A 27,228-nucleotide genomic window follows, 5' to 3' on the forward strand; every position below is an offset into this window, starting at 1 on the left:
TTGGTTTGGGGAGTCACAGAGATAGTGAGTGGAAAAATAGGCCAGTTCATTGACATGTTTGTTCCAGAAGCCTGAGTATTGTTGATTTGGTGATCATTTCAGAGAAAGAGGTAGAAATAATGGAGGGAGGACACAGAGATTTGGATATGCTGAAAGGGCAGAGACTAGAGGTTTTGTATCCTGTTCCTGACAGTTTAAATGAATGCATGTAGAGAACAGAAAATGACTGGGATGAAGAAGCATGGTTACAAAGGACTTCGAAGCTGAATATCTTATTTTCTCCTATACATAGTCTGTGTGGAAAAGGTAGCTAAGTAGTGTACTGGATAGAGCCTGAGCCTGAGCCTGAAGTCAGGAAGACCTGAATTCAAATACAACCTTAGGTACTTCCTAGGTGTGTGACCTTGAGCAAGTCATTTAACTTTTGTCTGCCTCATTTTCCTCAACTATAAAATGGGGATAATACTAGCACCTATCTCCCAAGGTTGTTGTGAGTATTGAATGAGAAAATATTTGTACAGAGTTTAGTACAGTGCCTATTTAACTCTAGTGGTCTTAATGATTTTTTTTTTTACTTCTATACAAAGGAGGCTATTAAATTATCTTTCAGGCATACCCCACATTTCTAGTTAAATTCAGAATAAGACACTAGGTTTTGATTAATGTGAATAATGAATCCCCTGAAGTGGTTGCATGTATTAAAATTTGCACTATTTGAAGTAATAATTGTGTAAAATATAATTGGTTCTAGCCCAATGGAAAAATACAATGCAAAATCAAATAATACAACAACTTTGGGGAGATTCATTGTTCACACTAATCAGGACCTAGCTGGGGAAACTGGATTTTGACTTTTGAATTCTTTTAAAGAATCAATCCAATGAACTTTTAGGTAATTTATGGGTCTGGAAGGATATACCTTATTTGAAAGAACAGAGTAAATAAAATGTAGTGGGTGCTATAGTGCAACAGGAAGAGGGTGTGTCTTGGCTTCTCTTATGTTAGGTGTTGGAGAGAATGTCACACGGAAGGGTGGGAAGAAGGTGAGCTGAACATTCAGATATAAATAATAACTAGGAGGGTGTTCCTTTAGAGAGGAGAACTGGGACCATCTTGGAACAAAACACCATTTTGTGCTCCAAAGCACAAGGCTCATTAGAAGGGAAGCCATTCAGGAATGGTGAGAGGGGGGAAAAAATTAAAAAATAAAAAAGAAGAAAAAGAGGACAATTTTGATTACATAAAATTAAAAAGGTTTTGCACACACACGCACAAAAACCCAACAAATCATGCAGCTAAGAATGGAAGAAAACAGTTAAATGGGGAAAATCTTTGCCAAAAGTTTCTGTGAGGAAAATCTCATTTCATATGTGTATTATATTCAAATATATATTTGATTTTATATTTATTATATTATTTTTATAATATATTTATTTATAATATATTTATATTTATTATATTAAATTCAAATTTATAAGAATAATAGTCCTTCTCCAACTGATCAAAGGATATAGACAGAAAGGAACAAGCTTTCAATAGATTTTTTTTAAAAGCTCCTAATCATTAATAATTAGAAAATAGCAATTCAAAGCAGCTCTGAGGCTCTACCTTATAGCCTTTAGATTTGTGAAGTCAACAAAAAAAGAAAATGGCAAATGTTGGCTGCATTGTAGGAAAATAAGTAGATTAATGCACTGTTGCTGGAGCTATAGATTGTTTCATCCATTCTGGAAATTTGTAATGTTGATTGGTGACTTTCTGCTGATGTCTACCAAGATAGAGATTTGTCTAACCAACGTAAAGAATAGAGTAGTCTAATGTCCAAACTGACAAACCTGATATTCAGATAATAAATGATGCCATATACTACCTCATAATAATCACAGAAAAATTGAGAATGTTTAGCCTGTAGAAGAGAACATGGGGAACATGGTAGCTATCATCAAGGATTGTCCTGTGGAAAAGGGATTAAAAAGTTCTAGGCCGTCACTTTGTACAGCACAATGTTATTCCATTATATACATATGCTGCAACTTATTCAGCCGTTCTCAATTGATGAACAATCCTTTAGCTTCCAGCTTTTTGCTACCAGAAAAAAGAGACTACTGTAAATATTTTCCCACATAAATTATCTTTTCCTCTTTCTTTCCTCTCCCTTGTTATAGATCTAGCAGTGGCATAATGTGTGAAAGGGCATTCAGTACTTAGTAACTTTTTGTGTGTAAACCCAAATTGCTTTCCAGAATGATTGTGTCCCATTCAAAGACCCAGCTCATCAATGCATCTGTTTTCTCAGAGCATCTCCAACATTTATCTCTTTATTTATCCAAAGGAGTCATCTTTGCAACTCAAGTGGGTATGAGATAGGCTCTCAAAATTGCTTTAATTTACATTTCTCTAATTAGAAGTGCTTTGGAGCATTTTTTCACATAGCTTTAAATTGACTGGATTTCTTTTCTTGAAAACTGCCTGCCTATATTCTTAGACCATTTATCAATTGGGGAATGGCTCTTATTCTCATAAATATGAATTAGTACTTTATATATCTTGGAAATGATACCTTTATCAAAGAAACTTGCTACAAATTTTTTTCCCACTTAGCTATTTTTCTTCCAATCTTAGATGCATTGAATTTATTTGTCCAAAACCTTGAATTCTATGTAATTAAAAAGAAAGGGATCAAATTGACCAATATATGTATAAAGCCTGATGTCATAGAAAATAGAAAGCACAACTTAAGAAGAAGAATAGTAGCATAGAGAAAACATAATTCATGGGAGAAAATATATAAGAAGATAGCCATAAAACCTATCACCTCAGTTGTGTGTATACAAATGCAAAAAATATAGCTAAAAAACAAGGTGAACTAGAGATCTTAATGAAAACAAATATGGATAAGAAGTTCTCTAGGGAAGAAATCCAAACTATCAATAGACATTTAAAAAAAAAAGACTCCAATGCAAAAAATAAAATTTGATCTCAGTAGTGTCCTTGAGACTTGGTGGGATGCAGCTTAAGCCTGGAATATAGGTCTTGAGATTGTATGCCTTATTCAAAAGAAACCAAGTAGATAAAAGAGGCAATAAAGTGTAGGTAAGATAGTGATAACACATACAATATGTTCAATTGCTACATTGTTATTGTTTTATTTCTTCTTTTCTCTGCCAAGGAGAAGGATCTTTGAATTGAGAAGGGTAAAATAAAAATGGTAACGAGTTTAATTGCATTAAAGTATTGAAAGAATAATAGCCATTATTGTTGAGCCTCTATAGGAAAGATTGTGAGACTACAAAAAGGAAAATGTCCTGATGTTTTGCAAGGGAAAAAGAGAAAGAACTATAGACCAGTCATATTGACTTCCATTCCTTGAAAAATTCTAGAACAAATGATAAAACAGATGGTTAGTGAACATAGAGAAAAGTAACCAATAGACGTTAAAAAGTCATTATGGCTTTATGTCATAGAGAATAAAAATCCAGCCTTGGAGTCAGGAAAACTTGGATTCAAGTCTCAATTCTGATACATACTGGGCATATTACTTAGCATAAGTTAATTACTTTACTTACATTGTATAGAAGGTTTTTTTTTCTGTTTAGAAGTTCAATAAACTAATGAAATCACAGGTTGAGGAGAAAAAAATAGAAATTAAAAGGTTTCATCAAGAATAGATCATACCAAGACTAACCTCATTTTCTTTTAGGAAAGAATAGCCTAAGAACTTAGGGGATTGATGTATTCAGAGGAAAAGTAGATTTTGGCAAAGCATTTGATGCTATCTCTCGTGATAATTTGTGGACATGATGAAAAGATATGTATTGTATAATAAAATAATTAGGTGGTTTTGGGACTGGTTGAATGACCAGACCCAAAGAGTAGAGAATGATGTTTTTATATCAATCTGAAGCATGTATCTATTGGAATATCCCCCAAGATCCAGTCTTGGCCCTGTGATATTTACAGTGACTCATATGAAGGCACAGAAGGTTTATTTGTCTAGTTTATAGATAACATGAATCTAAGACGGATAGTTAGAGCACTGAATGAAAAATGTAGAATGTAAAATTATTTCAACTGGCTAGAACAATGGATTAAATGAAATCAAAATTTAATGCAGGCAAATATAAAGTTTTACATTTGGATTAAAAAAATCAACTTTATAAGTATGCCACATGGGAAATATGGCCAAATACACATTCATATAAAAACAATCTAGTGATTTCAGTAGACTGCAAACTCAATATGAATAATAAGACTGATATGTTTGCCATAAACACAAATACCATACTAGGCTTCAGGAAGAGAGGCATAATATCCAGGAAGAGGAAGTTACTGAGATATTCTCCCATGATTAAGCAACATCTGTGGTAATCTTTTAAAATCCAGGTGCCACATTTTAGAAAAGACGTTATCAAGATGACAATAATCCAGAAAAAGGCAATGAAGATCATTGGAGGCCTAAATGCCATGCTATATGAGAATCAATTAAAGAAAATTAGAATTATTAGACTGGATGAGCAAAGATTTGGTCAAATATCACATCTGTCTGCAGGTATTTGAAAACTTGCCACACGAAAAAGAGTTTTAGATTATTCTGCTTGACCTCAAAGAGCAAAACTAGGAGCAATTGCTAGAAGTTATAACAAGGCAGATTTATTTTGTTTGGGGAAAAAATCTTAACAATTATAACTGTCCAAAAGTGGAATTTGCTTCCATAAGAGAGCTTGTGTTTCCTCTCTTAGAAGTCTTCATTCAAGGACTACATTACCACTTTTTTTTTTTTTTTACAATATGATAAAGGAGATTCTTGGCCAGATTGGTTTGGATTGAATGTCCCCTTAGATTTTGTTATTCCATGATTGGAAAGTTCTTAATTAGGACTCAAGAGACCTGAATTTTTAGTACTGTAGTCACCATTACATATTCATATTTCTCCAATGAATCATTGCACTTTGGAATTTTTAGAATAGAATTTTAGAGCCAGAAGGGGGCATTTTGGATCACCTCCAGCAAACTCTTTTTTCAGTTTAAGTTGGCTTCTTTGGACTTTTGTTTCTCATCTTTAAAATAAAGAGATTGAACTGAAATTCTTTAAGTTCCCTGGCAACTTTAAATGATTTTTGACTTTAATTTAAAGAGCTATTAAAAAATTCTTACTGAATTTCAAGAGCAAGATTGTTCATTCCATTATGGAAGAGATAGCATTTGGACAGCACCTTTGGACTAGTGTTTTGAAAGATAGCCTCATGGTAACCAGGTAATATAATATAATGTTATCCACTATATCACTAAAATATGTTCTCTTGGCGGGAGTGACACCTTTCTTTAAGAAGGGGTGGGAGGAGGATTACATAAATCTGGAATAAACAGTCAGCACCACATTCTAATCATGATAGGAATTCACTCCACCTGCTGTGATATGACCAAGATATAATTTCATGTGGTCCCCAGGACATGGAAAACTCTGACCTAGATGATATATAGTACCAGACCTTCTCTTCCATATTTTAAAAAATCATTTCCCCCCTAAACAGTGGTGAAAAAATAAGTACTCCCAAATCCCATTCAATATTAAATGAAAGGCAACTTTAAAAAATTGTGGATATAAGTCCCCAAACAAGTCTAGAGTTATGAAAATGTGTTTAATTGAATACAGCTATTATTATTTCAGGAAGGAGGGTACAGTAATGCCAATATCTTCCTCATGTGGAAAAACATTAGATTGAAAAATAAAGGATAAACTTTTCATATTACTTCTACTTTATAAACTTTAGTTTATGTCTATCAGTAAAAAAAAAGCAACCTAGAGAAGCCAATTGTATTAGATACATGCTGAGCAGATGTAGATTCTCATTCCTCTAAGATAATGTATTTTTTTAATGTTAATGTTTTATTTTTCCCAATTACATGTAAAAACAATTCTTAACCTTCATGTTTTACAATTTTGAGTTCCAAATTCTCTCCCACTCTCCTTTTCCTCCCTCATCATTAAGAAGGCAAGCAATGTAATAAAGGTTATACATGTGCAGTCATGAAAAACATATTAGTCATGTTGTGAAAGAAAATAGATGAAAAGTTAAAAAAAAGTATGCTTCAGTAGCTTGTATGATTCTCTCCCTTCAGAGGAGGCCTAGTTCTATGCAACCTAGCAAATTAGGGTGGGACTGACTATAGAGCTAACTGATCTACTCAATGTACTAATAATGCAAAAGACAACAGCTCAAGTGGAGATAAGTAAGGGAGTGCTAGAGTTCATCAGAAAATAAGAGAGGAAAGAGGGATTAAGGAAATAGAAGAGGGAAATAGAAAGTTTTTCAGTCTAAGCAAATAAGAGTGGGGTGGTTTACAAGAGGGAGTGATCAAGATAAATGGCCGCCAAAGGAGTATAGCTATCAATAGGATGATCACTGCTACTCAGCAATCCTCAGAATTCTTCTATTCAGGGCACAGGCTCTTATTATGTTCCCACAGGATCTTATATCATAGATTTGAGGCTGGAAGTGAGCCTAGAGATGCTGAGATTTGCTCAAGGTTATACAGTTAGTAAGAACTATCTCTTGTAAGAATGACCTTTTGTTTGATTCTGTATATCTGTGATTTATCTACCTTCAGATCAATTAGCATCTGCCTAAGGTAAAATTGGAGGCAACTCGGTGGCTCATTGCATAGAGTACTGTGCCTAGAGTCAGGAAGACCTGAGTTCAAATCTGGCCTCAAACACTTACTAGCTGTGTGACCCTGGGCATGTCACTTAACCTGTTTACCCCAGTTTCCTCACCTGTAAAATGAGCTTGAGAAGTAATGGCAAACTGCTCCAGTATCTTTGTCAAGAAAATCCCATGGACAGTATGGTCCATAGGGTCATGACTAAACAACTGAATAATGGCACTACAGCAGAATTACCTGAATGGTGAGAAGAAAAGATGGATAAAAGAAAAGTTTTGATATGTATACCATCCTCCTGAATGTGAAGAAAGGAAGTGCTGGGGAAGACATATTGGGTCAAATAGTTCTACCTGCCACCCACCAGATGGACACCCAGATTACTTACTCTTCAAAGTCAAGGTAGAGTGGGGCACAGGACATGAGAGGTGGTGCTTAAATGATTCTCTGGATGAACAGTACATTCAGAAAGTGCCTACATTCATGCCTGCTTTTATTAGTTCTGGGGTCAGTCAAGAATGTGTCCTGAGATTCCGAGAAATACACTCAGGGTTGTGGTACATTGAGTAGATCTATATATTGATACATCTATACATCCATACATCTATACATCTATACAATGTACTGTGGTACATTGAGTTAGCTCTATAGTCAGTCCCACCCTAATTTGCTAGGTTGCACAGAACTAGGCCTCCTCCGAAGGGAGAGAATCATACAAGCTACATTATTGCACATCTGTTCCCCTACATGCTTTGCCTCACACATATATTCTGTATTTTATCTGAAAAGGCAGAATCAAGTTGAATTTTTAAGAAACTAGATCTTGAGTACCCTCCTTGCAGTTTTTTGATTGTGCAATGAATTTCTGACCTCTAATAGTTGGATGATAATAATCCACATGAAGAAATCTAGATGGAAACAAGGCACAAGCCATGTACAGAAATCTCTGCCATATCCATCTGAGCAAATGATTCTTTTTTTTTTCTGAGAAGACTCACTAAAAATCAAATAGAATTTCCATGTAAGGATGCCAGAAACTCTTGCCATGTTTCCAAAAACACTGCAGAGAAGTTTTAAATCATATTTTTCAATTTAGAAAGGGTTTTTCCCCATTCAACTTTTCCCTAGTCCTTTTGAAAAAAAATAGTCATAGCTATTTAAAGTGGAAAAAATCACTATGGCAATAGGAATCTTAAAAAACATGATTTAGCAACATAAAATTTTTCTCTTTCTTCACATATGGCCTTCTCACACACACAAACACACACATAACCCAACATTAACCCTGCATCCCTTGCATTTTCTCCCCTAGCTGAATTGATCATAATAGGGCCAAGCCCTGGTAAAATTATGAATTAGGATACTCTAGTAGATGTTATTTCAGAACATGGCTGTTAGGTTGTGCAGTGAATAGAGTGCTGGACTTGGAGTCAGGAAGACTTGAGTTTGGATTTTACTCAGGACACTAGCTGTGTTACTCTTGGTAAGTCACTTAACATCTATTTATTTCAGTTTCTTTATGTATAAAATGCAGGAAATAATGACATTTACCTCCTAAAGTTATTGTGAAGATTAAGTGAGATAATATGTACAAAGTGCTTTGCAAACTTTAAGGCACTATGTAAATACTAGTTGTCATCATCATCATCATCATCATCATCATCATCTCATTGGGTTACATCACTTACTCCTTCCCTCTGGTGAGCTTGTCTATTCTCACTTGGTAGAATGTTATCTGATAATAGTATTTTTTTCATTTGAACCCATGATTTCATAGATGTAGAAAATGCCTTCATCAATACTGATCATCAGTTTACCTCTATATTGTGATTTTAGAGAATTTTCTAAGAAATATAAGATTGAGACCTAGAAAGGAACTGATAAAGGCCAACTAAGTCCAACCTCTCTGTTTTACAGATGAAGAAACTGAGGCTCAAAAAGTAAAGTGACAACCCAGTTATACAGCAGTGTCAGAGGCAGGTTTTGAAACTTAGATTTTCTTGACCCCACATCCATCATTCTGGGCAAGTGATTACATGAAGATAATACATATGAGAAGCAGGATTAGAACCTGACTTTTCTGGCATCAAGGCTGGTTCTCTATCTACTAGGCTAGGCTGCCTCTCAAGAGTTCAGGATGATGGGAAGTATGGATATCTGTCACATTTATTTTAGCCTTGGATGTAGGATATGACTCCTACAGGAAATGACTCCTGAAAACAATTTTCAATATTTTCAGTCATTCAAAATATACTGGCTTTTAAATATGAAGAAAATGATCAAAAGTAGTACTTGCATTTTGGAGTGCTTCTCCAATAGTAGTGATGAATTTGTACAGATTCATTCAAACACTCTCCTTTTTTTCTTCTTATGACCAAACACAGACAGTTTTTGTCAGATGTGCAATATTTGGTATAGAGTTAGGGAAAACTAACCAAATATGCATTTATCCTCAAAGCACATGGTGAAGCCATGAATGACCAGAAATCTAACACCTATTGAATTTATTTTCTAGATTATTTCATCAAATCCCCCTTATTTTGCAGGTACAAAAACTGAGATCCAGAGAAGGTAAGAGGGTCACATAACTTGTCAAGGCAGAGATGACAAAAAGCCTTACATTCATCAGTGCAGAAAGTACTCTTTCTATTACATCACTCTGCAAAGTGAATAATACTATTGGAAGGAATTAAGTTCTGCCAATGTCATCCAGCAATTTTTAAATAGCTTTATGCACTACTCACTGTATTGGTTAAATCCTTTTCCATTCTTTGTTACCAGCAGACATTGTATTGACAATTTGTAATGGGAACCAGCCAGTCTGACCACCAGTCTTGCAACTAGATGTCAACAGTTGCTATTTGTGTTAAACTTCTGGCTGTTAGTTTTCCATGCCTCCTGCACTTCTTGCAAGGGAAAATAGCCTCAGTGCACATTGTGGTTGCCAATAACTTCTCTACAGGGTGGGTGGTCCAGGTGCCAGTCACTCAAAGTCACACTTTCCTAAGACCATAAAATTGTAGAGTTGGAAGAGATGTCAAGATGTCAAGTATTCTATATCCCTTTCTGCAGCAGGTTTGCAATAAATCATCAAATCATAATCACTGGAATGTTCAGGGACAGATACTGCAATGATTCTCTTGATAGGTCATCCTTATGTCTAGTTACCCTTATAGTCAAGATCTTATTCCTTACATCTAAGCAATTTTTTTTTCTTGATGCAGAAAAAGTCCAATTCCTCTTTCCTGGATATTTCCTAGTCAGGACTAGACTGATAGTTCTTTATGCCAATGAAGAGTATCTGGTATATGTCCTCCTTTCTAAAAATGTACCCATATTAAAAGACACATCTAATCCTTTTCTCCTCTTATAAGTAGCTGGAGTGCAATATTAAGAGACAATTGCAAATTATGGAGACAATCATATAATACTATTGGCCAGGCCTCTTAGTACTTACCTGTGCTATGTAGGTCTCAGATTGGGGTGCAGAGAGGTATAGCGTTTTAAGGGGTCATCAATTTTCCTCATAGTTGCCCATATCTTCTATTATAAATTGCTAATATAGGCCTCAATATGTGTAGAAAATATCTAGAAAAGGTAACTAAGACTATGTGTCTATATAAAAAGTAAAATGGTGACAAGATAATCACGCAAAAAAACTACTCTTTTTTGAGGGCAAAAAATTGATTTAGACTGCTGTGATGATACCCTTATTATCTGACTTCTTACTTTGATACTTTTGTGATCTATGAGCTCATCAATGTTGGTACTTTTTCCAATGGAAGTCATCTTGTACAACCTTCCTCCATATTCTCCCGTGAGTCCTGCAAGAGAGGCACCAATTAGTTTACTTAGTTTTCTGGGTGGGCTTCCTCTAAGACTCTTGACTTTGACAACGTATGGATACTAAATCAGTGTGGAATGTCCATTTGCTATCTCTTGTTCTTGTTATTGATGTTATATACTCTCAATGAGTTTAGGACTGGGCCTGAGATTTCTTTGGTATAGGGAACTTCCAATGAAGAAACACAGGTTATCACCTGTTTGGTAACTTAAAGTCTTAGAGAGTTGTCTCAAACTCTGAGAGGTTAAGTGGCTTGTTCAGGGTCATGAGACAATGTGTGTCAGAAGCAGGACTTGAACCCAGGTCTTCCTGGCATAGTATTTATTATATACACATACACACAGATACGCACACATGATTTGTTGTTGTTATTCAGTTATTTCACTCATGTCCAACTCTTCTTGACCCCATTTGTGATTTTCTTGGCAAAGATACTGGAGTGGTTTACCATTTCCTTCTCCAGATCATTTTACAGATGATAAAACAGGCAAACAGGGTTAAGTGACTTGTCTAGGGTCTAGGGTCACTAGTAAACGTCAGAGGCCAGATTTGAATTCAGGAAGATGAGTCTTCCTGACTCCAGGCCCGGCACTCTATCCACTGCACCACCTCGCTGTTCCTTACACATAATCAATACAGGCATTATTTTATGTAGGTATGTGCATTGTAAGTGTGTGTAACATACACATATTATATGCAAATATGTACATATATGCCTACATATACACATATATATCACTATATATACATGTCTTTTAAAACCAAACACAATTTTCCACAATGTTCATGGTAAAGGCTTCTTAAATGACCAGAAATTTTAGTTTTTAAATTTAGAGCTAAAATATAATTTTAATCATAAAATCCCTCTTACTTTCCAGATGTGTGTATGCATATATGTGTATATGCATTCATAGATACATGTTCACATATGTATATGTACATACATTTACATAATATTGGAAAAGTATCCATTTAATGCATATCATTGTCTGAATAACAGGCATTCTTCACACACTTGTTTTTTTTTTCCACTTACATCTCCCCACATAGTTAATGTACTGAATATTATTGAGCTTTATTGTCTATATTCTCCAATATAAAACTTCATAGTGTGTGTATATATATGTATATAAATATATATTTCACACATAAAACTTATGACAAATTATAATACCTTTATTGTTACAAAATCATAGAAATCCTTTAGAATCCTTAGCACAAAATAATCAAAAGATGTACAATCTTAAATGACTTGACTGAGATGCTTGGATGACTTTGCTTTTAGTATAGGTTTAAAAAGAAAATTCCAAAGCATGTGTGAGTAGATGAAAGCATAGCTCATATGCCATTGTAAAGAAGCCACATATGAAAAATGTGGTTCCCTCCCCACCCCATAGACCAAGACCATATGAATTTGAAAGTATTTATTTTTACATTTCAAATATATACCAGCTATATCCCCTCCCAACATTACTTAAGCCATTCTATCACCAAAAGAAGAATTAAAACACTAAGAATACCATACTTCTCTGTTTTTCTGAAAATGTAGACTGAAGCCTTTCTAGTGATTTTTGTTGTTGTTGCTGTTGAGAGGTAGTATGATTTCCTTTATGTAGGGAACTCTGGATGAAGCAACTGTTCTTCAGCATATAGTCTTTGAGATTTCCTTTCAGCAGGTTTTAAACCCAGGTTTTCCTGACTTCAGAGCTAAAACTCTATCTACCACATGATATTTCTTCTAATTATGAATGCTTTTCAAGATACTCTAAGATATTCCAGGGCTTGGTGTTATCTGCACATCATTCCCAAATAAGAACATCTGGAGGCTTTCATTATCTGTAGGGTATTTCTTTTCCATTTAGACTCCCTACTGAATATTCTCCATGACAGTGGCACACTCTCTGTTGAGCTCTCACTTAATAATCAGAAGATCATCCACCATATAACAATCTTTGGTTATGTCTACAAGATTGGGAATCTTATTCTGAAACAATATAGAATGAGTATTTTTACTCACTCTCTTAAATACTATTCAAGTATTTTAAGAGAATGATTGTGTATCTCCTTATATTTCTCTTCTCATAGTTAAAAATTGTTGATCAATTTCCTCCCTTTCCTTTTAAAAATGTGATGCCAAGAACTAAACACATTCCTCCAGATGTTGAAGAGGCAGTTTGGCAAAAACATGGCATGGGCCTGTATAAATAATGTCAGCAGTGCTAAAGCTCAGCCTAGGCAAAAATAGACAAGGAAGACTAAGGCCAACAAAAGATTATATTTTAAAAGTTATATTGGGAAAAAAGAGGAGGAAAAAAGAAAGGTAGGTCACTACTTAGTGTGGATGCTGCCATGTTAACTGACGATACTCAGTTGTGATTTTACTTCCACTGCTTCTGAAAGGAATCCACATGAAGCCTACAATTTACAGACTCTACTCTCTTCCATTTTTTTTAAAAATGTGAGACATTTGTCCTTGTTCAGTCATGTGACACCTCTCCCATTATTCATGATCATTCAGTTCCTAACAGTAACTCAGCAATCACATCTTGGGTTCTCTAGAATGTACTTCTTTTGAGCTTATACGCTGTAATATATCAGAAGATGATAAAGAGTTCCTTCTATCTCTCTAGTACTTGTATTTGTGTTCAAATCCAGGTTCAGCTATTTATAATAGACATGACCTTGGATAGGTAGGTCATCATTGGAACCTCAGCAAAAATAGGATCATCTCTAAGGTTTTTTTTCCTAGATTTAAATCCACTGATCCTAAAAACATGGTATCAGCTGCCTAAATCCCTAAATTGGTAGAAACAAGGAAGTATGGTAAAATTCTTAGCCACACTTAAAAAAATCTTAAGAATATGCACAAACCTCTAAAAAGTGATGATAAATTCATAATATACTTGCTTAATTTTGTACTTTCCTTTGCCATTTTAGACATAAAGTAGATTATAAGCTCCTTGAAGGCAGAAACTATTTTTCTTTCTTTCTTAAAAAAAGTTTTATTGACATTTTAAAATGATAGTTATTTCCAAATATGTATTTCCCCAGCAATACTCAGTGAGCCTTCCCTTGTAACAAATTAATAGATTAGTTAAGCAAATCTATAGGGCCACCATGGTTTATAGTGTATACAACATGATACACTCATACCCCTCTGAGTTCTGGGGCATGCCTAAGCCAGAGAAAAGAGAAAGAATCATTGCACTTAGTCTGATCATTCAGGTTCTATAAAAAAGAAGATACTTTTGAGCTAATTTCAAGTGCCAAATTCCTTTCCAGAGAAGCCCCAGAGTCTTAGGCTAATGCTTTGAGTCTGAAGTAGTGATATTTATCCAAGAATGAAGGTGGAAGTTATGGGGGGCAAGGGAAGGGTATCCCTCTTTCAAATTTTGTAGAGAGAAACATAGAGAACAAGGCCAACTGTGCTAACCAGATCTTCATACAGCACAAGATGGTGCTTCTATCAATCAGCTGTCAGCATCAAAACCTTTCTTCAATCAGATCAACTCCAAACATTAATTGCTGAGTCTTCTTGTCTCTATTCAGCTGGTATCCATTGTGTTCAGATCCTTTCATCTTCTCAGTTTTTTTTGCCTTCTCTCCACTTTTCTTTTCAGGCCTTAACTCCACTGGCTTCTGTATTTTGTCCACTGTAACCAGCCTTCTCATTGGCTTCTCTGAGTCCTCTCATTTAATTCAAGTGGTTTCTCAACAACTCTCCTGCTTGAAAACAGAAACTCCTTGAATATAATGACCCAACTCTTTATTAGATTTAGAAAAAACAAATCTATATTTTTGCTGGATATCACATGGTTATCGTAAGATAATATGCAGTTCCCAAGTAATTCTTTGATTCATGGGTTTCCAGTAACAAACTTCAAAGCCTTGAAAATACTAATATTTTAAATTAGTTTGGAAAAAAAGAACTATAGCCATTTGTAACATCAGTCAGTACCTTTTCGCCTAAAGAGCATGTTTTTACCCCAGTCCTCTCAGAATCTATGTCTTTCTTCAAGCTCTTTAAGAAGAGGGGCTTCATTTTTCTCAGTTTCTCTTAGAACTGTTTGTGTTTTTCCTCAAGCTAGTTTCTCTGTGTTGATAACACAAATATCTTTTCTCTGCCTCTTTTAGTAAATAAAATAAGCACATAATGAAGGGGCAGTGCTTTTAGAGGTATGAGGGACTTTAGAAATAGTCTAACCCCTTTGTCTTAATACATAAAGAAACAGAAGGCAAGAGAGGTTAAGTGACTTGTACCATGGTCACTGTGGCAGAGTAAAGATTAGAACCCAGTCTTCTTTATTCCTATTCTAATGCTCATCTTATTTCAGTATTATTACTGTGCAACATTTCTGATTATTTTGTTGAATATTCAGAATGCAAAAGTTAGGTACTCTGTGGAGGCTGAGTGAGTATGTGTATGTCTTAGGAGAATGTGATTGGGTAGAATAGGTCCTGCCTTCTCCCCTTCCACCTGGAAAAGTAAGCCCTATCTTTCTCTTAATTACTTAATATATTCTGAATAGAACATGGAAAGGGGTAGTGTTGTCTGCTCCCATTAGCCTTACTCAAAAAGAAGTGGGATGTAATGGATATTGTATGGCAATGATCCTCAGAGTCAGACAAGGAGGCAATCAGCATTTATTAAGTTCTTACTATGTGCAGGCACTGTGTTGGTGACAAGAGATAGAATATTAACTTCCTCTCTGTTTTAAGCAAGGGAAAATATTAAAAGACTTGAGATGGAATCTGGCCCTTCCATTTGGAGCCAAAGATCTGGACATGAGAGGACAAGCTGGCCTGAGACAGAATGGGCATGAATTTGGAGTACTGTTTCTATTTGCCAGTGATTTCACTTTGGCTCAACCTAAGGTGGTTACATTGGTAAAGAATAACAACAGGATACGATGAGTGGCTATACTAGAAAAAAAATTCTCAGAACACTGAATTGTCCCTAGTTAAATCAAATATGTAGGGAAATTAATGAATTTTAATATCTTTTAACTTAACTTAAAAAAAAAAAGAAATAAACCTTCTCAACAAGCTATGTGTTGCCACATGGTATAAACTGAAAGCTGTCTCTGCACTTGTCAACCTTCTTTTAAAATCTTCTAACTAAATGCCTGCCTGGTGAAAGCCATTTGTTGAAAATGCTCTGGTTGACTACATAAAACATTTAAATGCATGTAACTGAGAATAATCAGAATTTATTTAAGCAGCTTCCACCCACAGCAACTACCAGAAACAGACTGTAAGATAGAGTAGATGGAGCTACTAACCTCTTGCATCGCTTCCAGTTCTAACAGTTTATGAGTAGGTGAGTGTGAGTTTTTCCCTATTTTTTCATTCGATGGTTCTTTCCCAGAGCATTGGAAAGCCCCTGGCTCCCATAGCTGGAATCTCAGAATTTCCTGGTAATAGAGTAGTGCAACACGAAGCATTGCAACATAATTCTTCAGGGAAAAAATGCTGGGAAGCATCATAAATAATTCTGTGAACAATCAGAAGTTGCAAGCATAAACCCTATTGTTTAAACGTGCCTTCTGTTGCCATCCAAGAGTTTTACTTATGTAACCTCCATAAACCTAGAGCTCTAGTGTGATGTTTTGATTCTATAGGCTGTGCGGAAATTCATGTTCAAAGGGTTGACTCATAAGTGATTTTGAAAATTATCAAAATAGTATGAAAATATAAGGCAGAAGATCATAGATTTAGAAATAAAAGGGAGACTAAAAGCCATCTAGGCCAATCCCCTCATTTCAAAGATGTGAAAACTGAGGCCTAGTGAAGTGAAGCACTTGTTGGAACTCCAGGTGTCAAACCCAAAGCTCTTTCCACTGCATTGCACGATCTGGTAGCATCCCTGTTGGTGGCTATAGCACAAGCCAGAAGATGTATGGAATGGTGAGAGAGTTTTTCTCAGTATTATAAGTTAGGTACAAGTGACGTAGGTTTCTATTTTATTTTTACTTAATCTTTGCAATACATAAACCACTTGCTTTACTGTAAGTTGAATTTGTAGAATGTAATTGTTAACAGTTCTGAGCTCACCAAAAACTTGTGTTTGTACAGGCTTATTATAAATGGTAATAAATAAAAAGAAAATCATGTTAGATCATCTTTTTTGGCATCTTATTTTCTGCTGTTAAACTGGAATATGATACTTAAAAAAAAAGGAAAAATATTACATGGTGTTGGGAAGTTGGAATGCTTTTTGTTTTGCTTGAATCCTCACCACTAGAGGACACCACACACTGTGTAACAAAGCATTTGTGCCCAAGGGGAAGTGTCAAAATATAAATTATTTCAGCAATTCCATTTTCCATATGTTTCTGAATTGTAATTATAGGTAACAAAATATTGCTAATTTGCAAAAAAATGGCTCTATTTTCCTTTACAACTTTGCAGAGGGTTGTCATATTTTGTTTGAATTTTTCAAAGAACAAATTTAACTTCTTTATTAATTTAAAGAATCAATTCATATCTCTCTCTTGAAGTGGTCCAGTAGCTTTGCCATTTATTATTTTCCATTCAGTTGAATAAAAGTGGATTGTTTGGAAACTGAGTTGCACAAGGATACATTCTATGAAAGGGAATGATTTTAAATGAGGGTTTGAGCATCAGAGTAGCTCACACACTTTATGCAATATTTTCCTTAAAAAAAAGAAAAGCCAGAGCATTCAACATTCAATATTTTGATTTGCTTGCTTGCTTCCACAGTTAGCCTTTTATCTAACTTTTACAAGCAAAAATAGAATTTTCAGAGAAAACAAGCTTTTTCTGTTCAAATTTTTCCTTGATAAAATTAGACATGAAATAAAGACCTCCATTAGAGAAAGTATGTTTTCCCAAGAATTAGGATGACCTAATAAGTCAAGCAATGTCAAGACTCAGCAAGAATTTTCAAGTACAAATAATTATCAAGGGAAATCGAGATGTTTCTACATGACCTATCCCTTAGAATATAAGAGTTTTGAGAAAAATGAATATATCTGAAATGTTCCTTGAAATTCCTGTGTATGGAGTATAATTGGTGTTTTCAGGGAAGATTAGCACCACTGGTGTGAGGGCTTGCTAAGCTTTTTTTTTTTAGGGCAGCCCTTAACGCCGTTGGTGTCCACCTTCACCCAGCTTTCACCTGTGGCTCCAATAAGATGTAGCATGTGCAGTGGCCACATCCTGGTAAAACTGTCTCAGCAGATAAGCTAAACCAGGTTGAGGGTAATTGACAGGCCTCAAATCCCAACGTGTGAAGATTTCTGCTGGTGGAATGGGTAGATGAGAACAATTGTTCCAAAAGCCATGAAGGTAGCTGAAGCAGGTGCTATGGAGCAATTAGAGCAGATCTGCACAACTTGGCAGTAGGTAGGGGCTAAAATTAAAATAGGCTAAATTTCTTTGGGCCACAGATAGGTTTTTGAATAATTAATGATTAAACTATTTTGCAAATAAACCATATTAAAAAAGGGAAATTTGAATTAATATCAATTAATTATACTTGTTGCTTAAGATTTTTATTTATCATGAAATCTCTTCTCTCAGGCTGGAGACAGCTGATGATGGTTGGTTGCTTCAGGTCATGTGACAAACAGAAGAGAATGCACAGTGGCAACCCACCCATCAAGTTACCTGACCAGCACAATAGTGACTAGTGGAAGGTGGGTTAAGCAGGGCATGGACAAAGCACTTGTTACATCTTTACTTTCTTTTATATCTTCTACATTTTTCATGGGTTGTCCAAAATCCTTTGGTGGGCTGCATGTTGTGCAGGCCTGATTTAGAGCTTGGTTAGACATTGAAGATGACAAAGTTATCCACTGCATCCTGGGCCATTGCCAGTCGTTGTCTTGCCTTTTGTCTTGCCACTGGACTTCGATGACTCTTGAAGAGAGAGTGAGGCTGATGACTTTGTGCAACTCTGTCTCACTTAAACCAAATTCATGTGCAATTCAAGATATTACCCCATGATGTCATTGGTCCTCTTTGAAAACAAATGATGAAACAACAAATAACAATACTTCCAGTACCTTTCATTAAGGTCCTCCTTTGATGCCTTATTTTGTTGTGGGCATGACCCTAAGTTCTCAAAAAATATACAGTGAATCACAAACTCTGACAGGCCAAACCAATTCAGGGAGGCAACAAGAATGGGTCCTGTGATGAGTTTAATTTCTTTTGTAAAATGATCAATTTAGCTAAATTTAAAAAGACTCATCACCAGGTTTGTCACAGGATTTTTTTAGGTGCAAGACTTAAAGATTATCTATCAAAGTATTAAGTTCTAAACCATTTGCACTGGCAGAGGGAATAACCATACTGATAAAACCACAGATCCTTACAAATGAATTAAGAAAAAAAGTGCTTAGTATAGAGTTAGATTTAATTTAATTTTCATTTAACCCTGTGTAATGCGTAATGTGTGTCTATGAGTGTGTGTGTGTGTTTGTGTGTGTGTGTTTGTGTGTGTGTATTTTGGGGGTAGCTACATGGGGCACTGAGCCTGGAATTAGATAGACTCATGTTCCTAAGTTCAAATCTGGCTTCAGACACTTACTAGCTGCATTCCTCTGGCCAAGTCACTTAAGCCTGTTTGCCTCAGTTTCCTCATATGTAAAATGAACTGGAAAAGGAAATGACAAACCACTCTAATATCTTTGTCAATAAAGCCTCAATTGGGGTTATGAAGAGTTGGACATGATTGAAAAATCAACTGAACAACACAAATAGATTTAGAAATATATCATAGGTTATATACTGAGAACAACTTTCTCATAATTCCAGACCTCAGCTTATTTGTGACTCACGTGTCACCCACCCAGATAGCAGAATGCAGTAGAAAGAGCTTTGGGTTTGACACTAAGGGCTTACTAGGTGCTTAACTTCACTAGGCCTCCGTTTTCATATCTGTGAAATGAGAGTATTGGACTAGATGGCTTATAACATCCTTTTTATTTCTTAATCTGTGATATGAAATATATGTTAGTATAGCATCTAGTATAAAATATTTTATGTCTTACATCAACATAATCAATTATTTAAACTCTGATTAAGTCAATCAATGAAAATGTATTAAGTACAAGTTATACAAGGCATTATATTAAGCACCAGTCTTACAAAGACAGAAGTGAACTACTTGTTGCCTTGAAGGAACTTATATTCTATAAGTGGAAACAATATGCTCATATATATTTAAACTTAAGATCTATACAAAATAGATTCAAACTACTTGGGGGGTGGGGGCCTAAAGCACTAGCAGCTGGGATGATCAATGTTAATGATCATTTATGCCTCAGAGTATAATTTTTCTTGGTCTTGAATTTTCAAGATTTTGTCTTGGGGCTAAGGAAGTGAGGATTGTTAGTCATTACTATTAAGAAAAAGAAGTATGAGTGTGAGTGTGTGTGCATGTGCCTCTGTGTGATGTGTTACTGACTAATGACTACTATCAATTCAAATTTTGGACTTTCAAGCCCCTAACAAAAACTTCAGAAAAGACGCTGACAGCCTTTCTTAGCTGTAAAGTAGACAAACCCTTAGATTGTACTTGGACATTTTCACTCACTTGGGTAAGTAGACATAACTGTGGGGTTTCTGGCCCCTTAGAGGTCACAGATAATTTCAAATAAAGTTTAAGTTTTAATTTGCTGAGCACAGTCAGTAGTCACATAAACCCAATTTCCCAAGAACTTTTTAAACTGTTGAACTCATTTTTTTTGGAGAACAGTTAACTCAGCTTCTCCCCCAGGATATCAAGCAAGTGCCAGGAAACAGAGATAGTTCACTGTCAACTACATATGTTTTCTTCCATCTTAGAGAACTTTTCTCTAAGTTGCTCCTATATTACAGAGCAGTTAAAAATGATTGCATGGGGCAGCTAGGTGATGCAGTAGATAGAGCACTGGCCCTGGAGTCAGGAGGACCTGAGCTCAAATCTGACCTCAGACACGTAACACTCACTAGCTGTGTGACTCTGGGGGCAAGTCACTTAACCCCGATTGCCTCACCCCGCAAAAAAAATTTTAAAAAAAGTTGTTTCATTTTATAACTAACTTAAATCAAAATTGGCCTTGTCAGATTTTTGTTTTTTGCTTGGATTTTTTAGAATTTGACTATCTATCTTTGCACTAACATTTTATTTTGGGCTACTCAAGAGTAATGGAGACAATAGAAAACTCATAGGAAAAAGAATCAGATCTAAGTGACCAAAGATCTATATCGTGCCACACGCATGTAGGTGCCCAATAATAATTTATTTAAATGTTTGTTGGATGAATAACTGGCCCCTGAGGTCCTTTGCAATTGAACATGGGCAACTAGGTGGCACAGTAGAGTGGTATTTAGAGTCAGGAAGTTCTGAGTTCAAATCCTGCCTCAGACTCTTGTTATATGAACCCAGGCAAGTCATTTATCCTTTCTCAGCCTTAGTTTTCTCATTTGTAAAATAAAAATAATAATTGCCCCTACTTCACAGGGTTGTCATAAAGACCAAATGAGATAACATATATGAAGAACTCTGTAACACTCAAAGCTCTATCTGGACAACTAGGCTTCAATATATCACCTACTTAAAATAAAAGTCTTCAATCATCTTCCCATCTTTAAATTCTATTGGCCTAAGAGTCTATGAAGCTGATCCTTAGTGATTTGACAGCAGTCTTTGTAGAAAGAGCATAGCCAGCTAGGTGGTGAAGGAAGGTAGAGTAGCAGCCTAGAGTTAGTTTTGTTCTCCTTTGAATGTTTTTTAGGTCTGCCACTAGGCTACTTCTTTGTCCTTAAATCTATAACTCACCAAATTTCAGTTACCTGATTTATTGCAATAACATAAAGGATATTTATATTATTTGAGATATTTATATCTCAAAAGGATAATTATGTTAATACAGATGCTGTTTCATAGGGAACTCAATAATTACAATATCTTGTGAGTTTTAATTTTGTAAAATAAAATATCTAGATAATTGTAAAGAATCCCAGCTTACCCAACAGTTAAATTTGCATACGTGTGTGAATAGGTGTTTGTGTGTTATCATCAGTATTACCAATTTAATTGTTCATCTCTCCACTGCAAACTGACTTTGTGGACTACATGTTAGGTCAGGTGTGGGAGATTCTGATACCAGAAATATTCAGTCCACTTGCTTGGCAGAGGGCTATTTCTATGGGGTTTAAAGAATGGCATCAGTTTTTTTGGGTTCTTAACATTGGCAAATTTGTCTGAACCATTTGATCAGGGTTTGCTGAGTGCAGCCTTAGACCTATTATTCAACCTCAAGAAATCCTTGATCACTCCTAAGATTTAAAAATTAGGGATACTCTAACAGAGGTGTCAAATAGGTAGGCCTGCAAAACTCCAGAGTGAGCTATTAAGCCAGATTAAGTTATTATTAGGAAATGTCTAACAAAATAAACAAAAATACAATTCAACATGCATAATATTAATTTGTGATTTTCTAAGTAACTTTGTACGGGTAAAGATTCTGTTCTATTCTATTTGGGTTTGACAGCACTGATCTAAGACACATAGGGCAATAGCACAAATATATAAGCTATTCCCCAATGGATGGATGATCAAATGATAGTAATAAACAAAGAAAAGTGACAAGTTATAGGCAACTATATTAAAGGTTGTTCCATATTCCTACTAATAATAAAACAAATGCAAATCAAAATAATTCTAAGGTTTTTTTTGCTATACTCACAAAATTAGCAAAAATAATGAAAGATGAGGATAGTCAATATTGGATTGGGTGGGGACACTGTTGGTGGATTTGACAATTGATCATTGCAGAAAGTAATTTGAAACTGTTCTAAGAAAGCAAAAAAAAAAATGCCCATACCCTTTGTCCCAGAAATCACACTTCTAGGCATATTCAAGAAGCTAACAGATAGAAAGAAAGGTCTCATATACACTAAAATATTTAGAATAGCAATTTTTAATTTTTTAATTAATTTTATGTATTTTTAAAATTACCTACATTTCCCAATTTATCCCTTCTTCTTCCAGTGAAGTGACACTTACAATCAAAGACTTTTAAAAAAGGAAAAGAAAAGCTCAGCAAAACCAACATATCAAAAAAGCTTGGCATTTATTTCAGTGTTCCAGACACATTTCTTTAAAGAATCAGGGTAAGATACTTCTTCATAATTTGTATTTGGGGCTAAACTTGGCCATTATAATTTCAAAGCATTCATTTTCTTTTTTCTCTTAAATTGTTGTAACTCTTGTGTAAATTGTTTTCTAGGCTCTTATTACTTCACTTTTTAGGTCTTCCTATATTTCCCAGTCTTCATTATATTTATAATTTATTAAAGGATAGTAATAATTCCATTATATTCATCTATCACAATTTGTTCAGTCATTCTTCAGTAGAAGGACATCTACTTTGATTCTGGTTCTTTGCTGCCACAGAAAGTGCTAATGTCACCACTTTTTAATGTAGCCAAGAATTGAAAACAAAGTAGATGCTCAAATACTGGGGAATGACCATTAAAAATTATGACACATGAATGAAATGGAATATTACTGTTCTGCAAAATGACTACAATAACATAAATAAAAAAACAAACGAAGAAAAATAAAAAAATAAATTTAAGCACCATGTAATTATAATATTGGAGCTTGGCTCCAAAGAAGAGAAGAAAAAAATGCACCTTCCTCCCTTCTAGGCAGTAAGAGGGACTATGAGTATGAATGTTACATTTATAGTCAGATTAGGTTGACATGCTGGTTAGTTTTGCTAAATTATTTTTCTCTTTTCTCTTTCACTTTATTGTTGCCAAGAATGGCTTTTTTGGAGAGGGGAAGGAGGAGAGATATAATTAGAGGAATTAAAGGAGATATTAAAGCAAAAAATATTGAAACAAATTCAAATAAATAAGAAGGGGATCCTCTCTACTCTTGAAGAGCATGATTTAGAAAGGTATCAACCTTAAGAGCAAAGTTTTAATCATCAGTGAGAACTGAGAAGATTCTAAAGGAGCAGTCGATTTAGAGTCTGAAGATCTTGCTTCAAAATTGTCTGCTACTTAATAGCTATGTGATCTTGAGCAAATTATTTCACTTCTCTAGGCCTTAGGTGTTTTTTTTTTAATCTGTAAACAGTTTTCTCATTTGTAAAGTTAAGGGATTAAACTGCATTATTCTTCTTCCAGCACTATAATCTATGATCTCACGAAACTACAAAACGTCAGCATCTGGCTTAACTATTTAATTTTTTAAAACCCAAAATACAACTAAACAAAATTTGCTAAGTGTTCAAGGGCCCTCTCTAGGCAATAATTCTTTTCCAAATACCAGATTCTGTTTCTTTCTTTTTACTGGGTTACTGGCCACAAACAGGAAACTCCCAATCCTTTTAGAAGACATGCATTTGGGAGCTTTCTTGCTCTATGTCCAGTTATTCTTTGCCTTTAGAAAAAACAGAACATACACAGACATATTCAAGAAGCTATGTACTGCCCTTGAGTTCAAGCATTAGGCCCAAAATAATTTTATTTCCAAAGCTACAGAATGAAAATGAACTTCCCTATAAAAAATGGAAATAGAGACAATAGGAATCTGGAAAACATCTGGGATCTAGCCATGGGAATTTTCTAATGAAGAGGATAACCTATCTTGTAACCATTCCATAATAAACAGTTAGCCTTTCAGGGGAGTAACTGATCTTGAAAAAAGAAAATCCTGCTATTGTTTCAGGTGAGTGAATGAATTTCATTAACACACACACACACACACACACCCTTACTGAGCAGAGAACTGTGAATTGACTTTATAGACATAAATCTGAAATCACGATAAGAAAATGACTCAAATGTTGATACTCAAATGGTGACCAAAGGTTCCATTCCCTCACCCCAGCTAGGGATATATACCAGGGTGGTCAAAGACAGAAAGAAGATCATATAACAAAATATTTATAGCAGCACCTTTTATAATTGCAAAGAATTGTACACAAAACTGATATTATCAATTTGAGATTGGTTTAAATGGGTCAATGAGTGGAACTGAATATTACTACAGAATAAGAAATGGTGAAAAGCATGGGAAGATATATGAAATGATATAGAGTAAGTCATCAACCAAGGAACCAATGTGCACAGTGAATACAACACTGGTAACAGGAGGAACAAAAGAGAAAACAAAACCAAATGCTCTGTAATTAGAAGGACCAATCTTGGCCCTAAAAAAGGAAAAGGATACATTTGAAAATTAATGTGATGTTAAAATAAAAAATATCAGTAAAAGTAAAATAAAACTACGAAGAAATACTGGGCCCTTAGAATCTCACTCTAACATTCTTCTCAGAGCCCTGAGCCTCATTTCTGTCTTCTGTCTTTTGGTAAAAATAAGAACTACTTCCAAATTTGCTTATGACCTAAATAGACACTAGCAAAAGAGTTATTCCAGGATGACAGATATACCTGAAGGAATGTTTCTTGAATGACTCAAAGTCTCAAACAAAGGGAGGAAGCCGATTGAATTAGTTACCTTGTATTTGTTTTTGCTCAAAGTGTAAGCAATTGAGACAAAATTTTTAACACATCGATGTAAAGATAATTATTTCAAATTTTCACTTCATTGACCTACGGGAAAAAAATCCAAGGAATGGACCCAAGATGGTTAAGATAAAACTGTCTAAACTTGAATTAGAAAATAAAAGCTAAGGCAAAGAAAGTACAGTGATATAAATACCAAGAAAAGAAAAACATCACCAGCATGAATCATGTTAACTTTGGGTTGCTAAACTGTTTTCAGATTCAATCTCTGTGGAGATCCAGGTTGGTTTTATCTTGTCACGAATGAACTGTCAGGTCTATTCCCCCAAACTTTTCTATCTTACATTAAATCTTAGGTTGTTAGCTAATAGTATTTTATGCAAAAGTATTATTTCTTCATTGAGGTAATGATCTCATGGTACAAAACAAAGTGTAGATTTTGCAATGATCTCATTTATGTCATTCATGTAGGCAGGCAAACAGTCTAGGTAATTCAACTATAAATATGCATTTTGGTCCTGATCATTCACCTATGTTTTGCATACTGCTGAAATTAGTCAAATAATTGTTAACTCCATTTTGTATTATATAGACTCAGTAAGTTAACACTTTAATACTTTGTTACATTAATAATTGTGTGATCTTATCAATCACTCACTTACATTTCCTTCATGATGCAAATTGCAACCCATTCATTCTTTTCTCATTCTGTGAAACTCTTATCTTCCCATAAATACTTCATGAGGACTTTACCTACTGTACTAGGGGATTTCCTATAAGATCTTTCCATATTGTATAGGTACAGTTAGAGTAAATGGCCTATTGATTGCCTATCCTTTGCTCTCAATATGGAATCACCCTATCTCTTTTTCCAGTTTCACATGTCATTCATAGTAACTTTTATATTTTTTTCTTATGCATTTCTTAATCGGCAATATACGAGAGCAACAGTTATGGCTTTTGAATTAGGAGAGGGAATTTGCTTACCATGAGCTCCCTATACCAATAAATTTTGTCATCTAGACCTGTGATTACATCAATGTAAAGAGCTCCCCAGGGAGCAAACTCTTTTTTTCTTTCTAATTTTTTTTTTTACTTTTTTTAGGTAGTTGGGGTTAAGTGATTTGCCCAGGATCACACAGCTAGCAAGTGTCAAGTGTTTGGTCTGAGGCTGGATTTGAACTCAGGTCCTCCTGACTTCAGGGCCGGTGCTTTATCCACTGCACCACCTAGCTGCCCTGGGAGCAAACTCTTGCTGCCAGTTTATATCATCAGCAATTTCATTGCTCTGGGTCATTGAATGTATATGCACACACATATGCACACATACATGTATATGTATCAGACTATGGCATATATTTATATATACATGTGTGTATATGTATATATAATCTTCATGAACATTGAGTGGACAACTTACAGAATAGCTTATCTATATTATCTGTATATATGTTTATTCAACTGTATGTTATATTCTGTACAATAGAAATTCTTCATCCACTTTTTTCCTTTGTGAAGGGTTAAGCTGAACTCTTTTGAGTGACTATGGATATTGTAGGACTTGATAAAAAAAAAAAGCAAGATGTCATCCATAAAGAGGAGTATCTGGAGGACTTCATCTTCCAGAAATTCTTAGATCCTGCATCTGCATGAAAGCAACATATACCTGATTTTATTCCTTGCACGATGTGAATAATCAGAGGGACATCAATAAAGTTTCTGCTTTGTTATTGTCTTTGCCATAGTATCTTTCAACGGATCTTGCATTATTTTTGCCTAAGTATGAGAGAGATCCTTGAATAAAGTTCTTTGTTCTACTGAATAGTTATAAAAAAAAAGTCACCAAGCACTATGCATAGTGGAATCTTACATCCTTTGCACCTTTGAATCAATTGTGTGACTCTGAAAGTGTGGTTTGGTGATCTTTGTGAAAACCTGCCCATTCCTCTCTGTTATTGTCACCAATGATGCCATATATATGTATGTATGTGTGTGTGTGTATGTGTGTGTGTAGTTTATTCTCATCTAGAAAAACAGGACTCAGGATTGGTGTTTATGTCCATTTTCTTGATTACTTGGCAGTCACAACATCCATAATTCTTTCTCAAGGGTTTAGTATGCTTCCTTATGTCAGGAAATTTGAGAATATATCCCCTAATGCCCCACAACTCTATCATTTACAACACAGCCTTCCTCTCTCTCTCTCTCTCTCTCTCTCTCTCTCT

Source organism: Vombatus ursinus, unplaced genomic scaffold (assembly GCF_900497805.2).
Source record: "Vombatus ursinus unplaced genomic scaffold, bare-nosed wombat genome assembly UNPS02014872.1, whole genome shotgun sequence".
In the NCBI taxonomy this organism is placed as follows: Eukaryota; Metazoa; Chordata; class Mammalia; order Diprotodontia; family Vombatidae; genus Vombatus; species Vombatus ursinus.